The 10,134-nt window shown below is 36.9% G+C and overlaps 2 pseudogenes; one reads left to right on the top strand and one right to left on the bottom strand.

Annotated features, from left to right (window-relative positions):
- Window positions 1-1,416: 1,416 nt before the first annotated feature.
- Window positions 1,417-1,515, top strand: LOC132275604 (small nucleolar RNA R71; annotated as a pseudogene).
- Window positions 1,516-9,652: 8,137 nt separating this feature from the next.
- LOC132275716 (small nucleolar RNA R71) lies at window positions 9,653-9,751 on the bottom strand (annotated as a pseudogene).
- Window positions 9,752-10,134: the final 383 nt, after the last annotated feature.

Below are 10,134 nucleotides of genomic sequence, written 5' to 3'. Positions count from 1 at the left end.
AGTCAAAACCACTTTTCTTGGTGCTTAGCTCTTGTTCTTCCGCTTTTGGGTACATAAGACCTTCAAGAATTTGGCATAAGCCGGAATTTGCTTGATTGCATCTAATAGTGGAAGATTAACTTTCACTTGCCTAAACATTTCCATGATTTCATTGGTTTTTGCCTTTTGCTTGTCTTTTGAAATAGATCCTTTTAAGGCATCCGGAAATGAAACCTTTGGTTCAAACACTTTTTCAAAATTTTCTTTTAAACTCTCTTCAACACAAGAAGTTTTCAAATCATTTTTCAACAAAACCTTTTCAACATCATTTTTCAAAACTTCTTTTTCAAACACATTTTTCAAAACTTTCTCATTTACAAGGTCATGTATATGCAATGAAGGAGGAATGGGATATGAAATGGACGGGTGACAACTTGAGGTTGCATCGGTTCACTCTCTTCATTGGACATTCCAACTTGGTTGTCCATAATCCTACCACTCCGCAAGGTAGTCACCGCATTAACATGTTCAATGGTGTGGCCTTCTAATGAGGAATGGGTTTCCACAACACATTGTTACTTAGGTGGGGCATTTATAGGCATCTTTCCCTTATCTCTTGCATTGAGAGTGCTTGCTATTTACCTTACTTGGGTTTCTAGCTTTGCAATAGATTGAGAGTGAGAATGAAGCAATTGAGTGTTAGCCTCTAAAGTGCCCAAAGCATTCAAAACTCTATCTTCAAAGGCGGGACTTCTAGTATTACCTTGGGAATAAGATTGGTTGGGAAAATGAGAATTAGCAAATTGATTCCCTTGTGATTGATAAGGTCTATAACCTTGGGATCCTTGGTTTTAAAGTGGAGGTGGAATGTACTTCCCTTGAAAACCACCTTGGGAAGGGTTTGAGCCCTCTCCTTAGTTTTTCCAAGAGAAATTCGGATGATTCCTCCAACTTGGATTATAATGAGTGCCGTAAGGATTGTTCCCTTGGTTCACAAAAGCTACATTGACTTGTTCATTAGGTTCACTTTGCACTTGTCCATGAGGACAATGAGAACTACAATGAAGAACACTAGAACAAGTCATACATGTTTCATTTGATGCATGATGAGAATGGTTAGGGAAGGAAGATACTTGGTTCGCTGAGTTTTGGTTAATCAAAAATTAATCAAACCTTTGGGATAAAGACTTCATTTCAGTGGCTATTTCATTTGAATGGTCGACTTGATGTAAGCCAACACTCTTACTACCTTATGAATTTCTACCATTCTTGGATGATAATGTTCTATGAAAAGAATTTTCACTCATGCTCTCATAGAGATGCCACACGTCATCCTCATGCCTATCAATGTATGAGCCACCCATGGAAGCATCAACCATACCCTTATAGTTGTCCGATAAGCTCTCAAAGAAGTATTGAACTAATTGCCATTTGGGCATGTCATGATGTGGACACTTCCTAAGCAATTCATTGAAGCGTTCCCATGCCTCATGAAATGTTTCTCCATCCCCATGTGAAAATTCTCGAATTGAGGTTCTCATGGCATTGGTCTTAAAAACCGGATAATACTTCTTCAAGAACTCTTGTTGCATTTATGCCCAAGAAGTGATTGAAAAAGGCCTAAGATTGTTAAACCAATACTTTGCCTTATCTTTTAAGGTGAATGGAAGAAGTTTGAGTCTTAAAACCTCTTTCGGCATGTCTGTATATTTTATGGCGGAACATACTTCAAGAAACTCATCCAAATGCTTGTAAGGTTCTTCACTTGGAAGTCCATGATACTTAGGAAGCATTTGAATGGTTTGTGGCTTAATTTCATAATAATGTGCTCTAAATGGAGGCAATTGGATGCATGTAGACGCATTATACTCATTAGGCACATAATGGTCTTTAAAAGCAACAGGTAGATTAGCTACTTGAGGTGCAACATGAACACCTTGGTTTTGAATTCCTTGATTGTTAATGGGAGGTTGTGGAGCATACATTGGCCTTGGCATTCCATATGGAACTTGGCCTTGTTGTTGTGGTGGTTGGTGAATGAATGGCCTAGGCATGCCTAATGGTACTTATATGTTCTCATTGTACACATTGGGATGAAGGATAGCTTATTGGTCTATGTGACCAAGGTCCTCAACATGATTGTCATTATGGTTATCCATTGATAGATTGGCTCTATTTGAACTTCCTCTTCCCCTAGGATTTCTAACGATAGATTCAAGATGCAAATCAAGAGGGACAAGAGTTGGTCTCAATGAACGACGCCCATGCATGCACAAAGCTAAACACAAAGAAACACAAAGAATGACAAACACTATGCCTTCACAACCATGCAATTAGACTTGTTCCACAAACATTTAATTCATACGCCCATGCTTTAACAACAATGATGCAAGACAATTAAAAATAGGCCCCCATGCGAGTCGACGATTTAACTAAGGCATTGAGTAAAGAAAGTCTCACAAAGGTCCTTTAGCACTTCAACTCCAAATTTAAAGCTTAGCTTAGTAAATTTTGAGAATTTTTAGTTTTTTACTTTCTTTGCTTGCTTGAATGCTTGATTGCTCCTTTGCTTGCTTCCTCTCCATCAATGCACCTAGTTAAGTAAGAACAACACAATAAGTAACCAAAAAGAAAAATAAAAATAAAGTAAAGACACGATCAAAAGAGTACTAATCCTAATCAATTCCACAAATCTGACATTGCCAAATCTAATCAATTAATCCCCGGCAATGGCGCCAAAAACTAACGGGGCCTTGCCGTTCCTTGCACGCCAAAATTGATGTAATGAATGTGCGGTTCAAGAAAAGCCTTTTGGGTTAAGTTTAAATTTATAAAAACCACTACCAACACTGCTACTAAAGTAGCAAGAGTGAGTAGGATCGTCCTAAGGGATTATGAGGATCGAGCAATGTCGTAGAATCACAATTAGGGCTAGTAGGTCGAGTGATCAAACAATTGGTTGGTTGGTTGATTAAAAAGCAACAAAATTAAACTAAATGATAGCGAATAATGCAATTAAGACTAAGTAAGAGAGAGAAAGATCTTGGGGTTTATAGATCACCACCAAGAAATGGATTTCTATATCATTGACAAGTGATTAATGAGGGCAAATGGTATGTTGCAATATTTGTGTGTGTGTATTTGGTTGATTCAACAAGCAATGATGACTAGTTAAGCATGTATTGTCTAAACATCATATGAAAGGCACAATATATCTAAGTAATGAAGCATATATTGTCTAAGCAACATGTAAAAGGCACAATAGATCAAAACAAGTCATTAATCCATTCATTAAGCTCACAATCCAAATTCAACACAAGGATGGAGACATATGCTACTTGCATTCAAAGGCTTGGATCATCAAACAATAAGCATAGATTGTTTTCCCATTTAATACTGCACTACAACTACACTACATCTACACTACTAGCATGAAAATAAACTAGGGGAGAGGTACAATCCATCAAGGCATAAGCATGAACCATCAAGAGAATCACAAGAGCATTCCTTTAAGCACTATGCTTTGACAATCTCCAAATCTATAGCATCAATACACTTAAACATTCATCAATAACACAAAATCTAGAGACAAGCACATGAACATCTATTCTAGCATACATAGACATATGGATAGAATGAAATGATCAATTGGAAGCATTATACCACATAAATCATTGAATAAACAAGATCTATATATATATCAAAGTGTCAAAACATCAATTACAACACTAATCCCTTAATAATACACAAGATTAAGATATATAAAGCATGCTTGGGGCTAACTTTAGCCCCATGAGGATGTCTAGCCACTCATGGTGATGATGCTCCAACCCTCAAGGGCTAATTCCATGGTTGAAATCTGCTCATTGTTGATGAAGAATCTCCAATGGTGTCTCTAGCCTCCTCGTCCTCTAAACTTCCTCTCCAAGAGATGATATGAAAATAATGTTGGCTCCCCTTTGTAAAAAGCAATCCTTATCCTTATATAGGTAGGTCAAAATGACATCCAAAATGAGCTGGGGTCGTGCACACAATATTCCCTAATGATTAGATAAAGGACAACTTTCAATGAGGTGGAATTTTAACTTTTTCACACTGGTGGAAGTTCGATCGATCGAACCTTGGTCTTGGATCAATCGAACTGGCTGAGATCTATCGAACTTAGGCTGGATTGATCTAACTGGCTGAGCTTTTTAGAAAATGACAAATCTAAGGACAAAAGTGGTTAGTGGATGGTACAGCTGTGGATAGGATCATTCATTTGAATAAGGACAAAAGTGTTCAATCAATCGAAGGATGGTGTTGGATCGATCGAACTTTTGGGACTGCTTTTGGGCCAAGGTTTGGATCTATCTTGGAGTGCTGAGATCGATCATTGTTCGATCGATCGAACCTTGAACTTGGATCGATCGAACTTTGCTGTTTCCTACCTTTGGCTTCATTTGTTTCATTCTTTCTCCACTTTGCTCCTTTCTTCGTTTAATCTTAGAATTGCTTCAATTAAGCTCTTATTTGGCTGAGTTAGCTTATTTTTGGGATAAGTGCCTAAAAATGGAAATAATACAAAATCAATCTAAAACGGTAAAGTAAGATAGATAAAGGTACTAGAATGCCTAAGCTTAAGGGGTTTAAATACGCACTTTTCAGCGCTCATCACCTCCCATCTAAGAAAGTAAGGCAACTACACTACAACTAAACAAGTGACATGAAAATTAAACTAATGTAACTAAGGTAGAGGCACAATCCATCAAGAAATGAGTATGAACCATTAAACAAACTATAAGAGCATTCCATTAAAGCACCATGCCTTGAGAATATCTAGATTCATAGCATCAACACACATAGACATGCATTAATAACACAAAACCTAGAGATAAACTCATGAACATCTATTTTAGCATACATAGACATATGAGTAGAATGAAATGATCAATTAGAAGTATTAAACAACACAAATCATTGTAGAAACAAGTTTCATATATAAATCAAATGTTAAGACAAGAATTATAATACAAATCCCCTCAAAATACAAAACATCAAGATCTAGAAGGCATGCTTAGGGTTAACTCTAGCCCTAAAAAGATGTTTAGCCACTCATTGATGTAGTCATCCAACCCTTAAGGGCCATGACCATGGTAGGAATGATCTTCTTTTTGATGGAAACCCTAGATGAATGGAAGAACTTCCAAATGGTGTGTATCTTTTTAATCTCTAGACTCTCTAACCTCTCTCCCCAAGATTGTGTATCTCTAAGATTGTATATATCTCTCAAAATCCCTATATAGGTAGCTCAAGTGTCACACCCAATGGTTAGGCCTCGTGCACTAGGGCCCCTTCAATGATTGCACCACGAGCCATCTTTTAATGAGCTGGACTCTGTTTTTTTTCAAACTTGAGGGAGTTCTATCGATCAAAGTTTGGTGAGATCAATCGAACTGTGGCGGCACCTTTTGGAATACTAATAGATTTAAGATATTTTCAAGATATTTTGGGAAAAAGACAAAAAGGGTAGGTGGGGATAAGATTAAAGAAGTTCGATCGATCGAAAGGATGTTGGATCGATCGAAAATGAAAATTCTTGGGGATAAGGACAAGAGGCTCGATCCATCTTGATAAGGCTAGATCGATCACTGTGAGATCGATTAAAGATTTGTCTAATCGATCGAAACTTGCTGTTTTCCACCACTTTACTTCCACTTCACTCCTTTTCTTCTATTTAGCTTGAGATTACTTATTTTATGTTCTAATTTGGCTAAATTGACTTATTTTGAGGATAAGTGCCTGAAAAGGGCAATAACACGAAATTTGTCTAAAATGAAAAAATAAGATAGATAAAGGTTCTAGAATACTCGAGCTTAAGGGGTTTAAATACACACTTTTCAGCGCTTATCACACCCCCAAACTTAAATATTGCTAGTCCCTAGCAATGAACTACGAAGTAAAGGAATGAAATGAACAACTATACAATTATAACTAGAAAGTAATAAAATGATAATGCCACTTTCATAGGGAACCCGATTGCATTTAGCATATGCAACAAGCCTTTTGAACCCCTTGGTTACCCCTAGTGGACGAGTGAAGTCTCGTGAGGGTTTCCAAAAATGATACCCACAAACATTAAGCTCATTCTCACTAAAGAGGCACCAATATTGCAAACAAGCATTTGGAGAAAACTACCTCAAGTATGCAATTTTTAAACCATTTGCAAGCAATCTCCTAAAATTTTAACATCAGGTAAATAAGTATGGTCCTCCACACATCAAGATAATGATCGTGTAAATCAAAACAACTCTAGAATTCTTTTTGAGTGGACCGGCATCAAGTATGTTTTTATCTAAGCCAACTAGAGAAATGATCACATCCTTACCCTCAAACTAGCTCACAAATGTAGTATCGATCATCAAAACAAAGAGTTGACCTTTTATTAAAGCTTTTTTCATCTAGGTGCACTTATTCTTTTCATTCAATTTTTTTTATTATTATTTTTTCCACCATCTTAGAGAATCAAAGATGGAAACATGGTGCAATGTAATGATCTATTAAGCTTTCTAGCGATCTATGAGGTCGAGCGTTGATGAGCACTGAAAAGTGCACATTTAAACCTCTTAAGCGTAAGTATTCTAGAATCTTTATCTATCTTACTTTCCCGTTTTAGACTAATTTTGTGTTATTGCCCTTTTTAGGTGCTTATCCCTAAAATAAGCCAATTTAGCCAAATAAAAGCTTAAAAGCTAACTCAAGCTAGATGGGAGAAAGGAGCAAAGTGGAAGTAGATTGAAGCAAATTGTGGAAATTCTACAGGTTCGATCGATCTCAAGAATACTTCGATCGATCGAAAGTTCATCGATCTAGACTTTCCAAGATGGACCCAAGCTCTTTTGTCCTTATCCAAAGATCCCACGAAGTTTGATCGATCCAACAATTCACAGATCGATCGAAAAGATTCCATCTTATCCCGTTGTACCACCCTACCTACCACTTTTGTCTCTTTCCCCAAAATATCTCAGATCTGTCCTTAACCAAAAAGGCACCGCCATGGGAGGATCGATCCAGCCAAAGTTTGATAGATCTCAGCCATGTTTGATCAATCATAGAATATGTTCAATTGAACGAACCCTCTCAAATCTGAAAAAAAATATATCTCCAGCTCATTAAAAGTTGTCTCATTATGCAATCATTGGAGGAGCCCTTGTGTATGAGCCTAGACCATTGGGTGTGACATTTAAGCTACCTATATAAGGAATATAAGCTACTTTTACACATAGTTTTTGATAGTCTTGGATAGTCTTTGATGTACTTTTTAGAGTAGAGAGATACAATTCTTAGATAGGAAGAAAAGAGAGGAGGAGGCTAGAGACACATTCTTGAGAGGTTTTCCATCTTCCTCAAGAAAAAGAGCACTTCTACCATGGAGATAGCCCTTGAGGGTTGGAGGACACCATTCATAAGTGGCTAGACATCCTCTTGGGGCTAGAGTTAGCTCTAAGCATGCTTTCTTTACTTTGATTTATGTATTTTTGAGGAGATTTGCGTTGTAATACATGTTTTGACATATTTATATACATAGATCTTGTTTATTCAATGATTTGTGTGGTTTAATTCTTCCAATTGATCATTTTATTCTATCCATATGTCTATGTATGCTAGGATAGATGTTCATGTGTTTATCTTTATCTCTTGTGTTGTTAATACATGTTTATGTGTGTTGATGATATAGATCTAGAGATTGTCAAGACATAGTGCTTAATAGAATGCTCTTGTGGTTTATTTGATGGTTCATACTCATTTCTTGATGGATTGTGCCTCTCCCTTAGTCTAATTAGTTTAATTTCGATGTCATTTGCTTAGATGTAGTGTAGCTACCTTAGTTATTAAATGGGAGGACAATCCATGCTTGTTGTTTGATGTTCCATACTTATGAATGCAAGCAGTATATTTCTCTAATTATGTGATGTGTTTGGATTATGAGCTTAAAGAAGGATTAATGACTTAGTTAGATGTATTGTGCTATTCATTATGTTGTTTAGACAATATATACGTAATTGGTCATCCATGCTTGTTAAAACAACCATACACATTCACTATTATTGCAACATATGTTTTCCCCCTCATTAGTTGTGAATTGAGTGTATAGAAAGGTGATGCTTAGTGATGATCTCTAAGTCCCAAGATCTCTCTCTCTTATTTTCTCTATCCTTTAATTACTTGTTTTATATTGAGCTTGTTTAATCTTAATTATAGTATAATCAACCAAACAACCTACCTTTGATCACTCGACCTGCTAACCCTAAGCATTGTTTCCATTACTAGTAGCCCTCTAATCCCTTGGGACGATCCCTACTCACCCTTGCTATATTTTTAGTTAATGATGACATTTATAAATATAAAACTTGGCTACATTGCACATTCATTATCTTTTGCACATCTTTAAGTGTTGGTGCGGCAACACACTAAGTTTTTGGCACCATTGCCGGGGATTTAATTGGCATCGTCGTGTTTTGGAAAAAATTAGGGATTAGTACTCTTTTAATCGTGTCTTTACTTTATTTTTATTTTTGGTTAGTTATTGTGTTTGTTCTTATTTGGCTAGGTGAAATTGAGCAAGGAGGTTACGCAACGGAGAATTCAAAGCAATGAGCTAAGCTAAGCACAAAAAGGACTAAGAATCTAAAACATGCAAAGTATAGCAAAGCTTGGAAGTTGAAAATGAATTGAAGTTGCTTGAGGACCCTTTGTGAAATCTTTCTAACTTAAGCTCTAGTTAAATCGTCGGCCCACGTGGAGGCTAGTTTTTCATTTCTTAGATAAATCGTGAGCCCGCGTGGAGGCAATTTACTTTTCTTTACATGTTGTTTAAGCATGGGAGTATGGGATCATTGAATGTGGAGATTTGTTGATTGAATTATTACGAGGGCGAAGTGATTATTACTTGCTTGTTATTTGCTTTGCTAGTGTATGTATGGTCATAGGTCATTGAATCCTACTCTTGTCCCTCCTAATTTGCATCTTGAATCGGTTGTTCATAATCCTAGGGGGAGAGGTAGTTCTCATCACTCCATTTCACTAAGGGAGGATTTGAATGACAACCATGTGGAGGACCTTAGTCACATAGACCAACAAGGCAACCTCCACCTTAATGTGCATCATAAAAATGTTCAAGTACCATTAGGCATGCCAGACCATTCAGTCACCCACAACAACAAGGCCAAGTTCCATTGGGAATGCCTCGGCCAATATTTGCTCCACAACCCCCCATAGTTTAAGCTAATCAAGGTGTTCGTTTAACACCACCAATTATGAATCCTCCTATTGCATTAAGAGACCATTATGTGCCAAATGAATGCAATGCACCCACTTGCATTCAATTGCCTTCATTTAGAGCACATCACTATGAAATTAAACCATAAACTATTCAAATGCTTCCAAACTATCATGGACTTCCTAGTGAAGAACCTTATAAGCATTTGGATGAGTTTCTTGAAGTGTGTTCCACCGTGAAATACACGGACATGTCGGAGGAAGTTTTAAGACTTAAACTTTTTCCTTTCACCCTTAAAGACAAGGCAAAATATTGGTTCAACAATCTTAGGCCTTTTTCAATAACTTCTTGGTCGGAAATGCAACAAGGGTTCTTGAAAAAGTACTATCCGGTTTCTAAGACCAATGTTACGAGAACTTCAATTAGAGAATTTTCTCAAGGGGATGGGGAAATGTTTCATGAGGCATGGGAAAGATTTAATGATTTGCTTAGAAAGCGCCTTCATCATGACATACCTAAGTGGCAACTAGTCCAATATTTCTTTGAAAGTTTACCGGATAATCACAAGGGTATGGTTGATGCATCTATAGGTGGTTCTTATCTTGATAAGTATGAAAATGATGTGTGGCAATTGTATGAAAGTATGAGTGAAAATTCCATGCATAGGTCCTTATCTTCTAAAAATAGTAGAAACCTAGGTGGAAGGAAGAATGTCGGCTTGTATTAAGTTGACAACTCCAATGACATAGCCGCTGAGATAAAATCCTTGTCTCAAAGGTTTGATTAATTTTTGATCAACCAAAATTTGGCGAATTATGTATCTTCCTCCCCTACTCATATTCATCATCGTGCATCTAATGAATCTTGCATGACTTGTTCAAGTGTCTTGCATTCTA

The sequence above is a fragment of the Cornus florida genome, unplaced genomic scaffold, assembly GCF_030987335.1.
Source record: "Cornus florida cultivar Cherokee Brave unplaced genomic scaffold, ASM3098733v1 CherokeeBrave_3.0.0_Hap2_Chr09, whole genome shotgun sequence".
NCBI lineage: Eukaryota > Viridiplantae > Streptophyta > Magnoliopsida > Cornales > Cornaceae > Cornus > Cornus florida.
The sequence above is the reverse complement of the archived record's forward strand: the minus strand, read 5'-3'. Positions and strand labels throughout refer to the sequence as shown.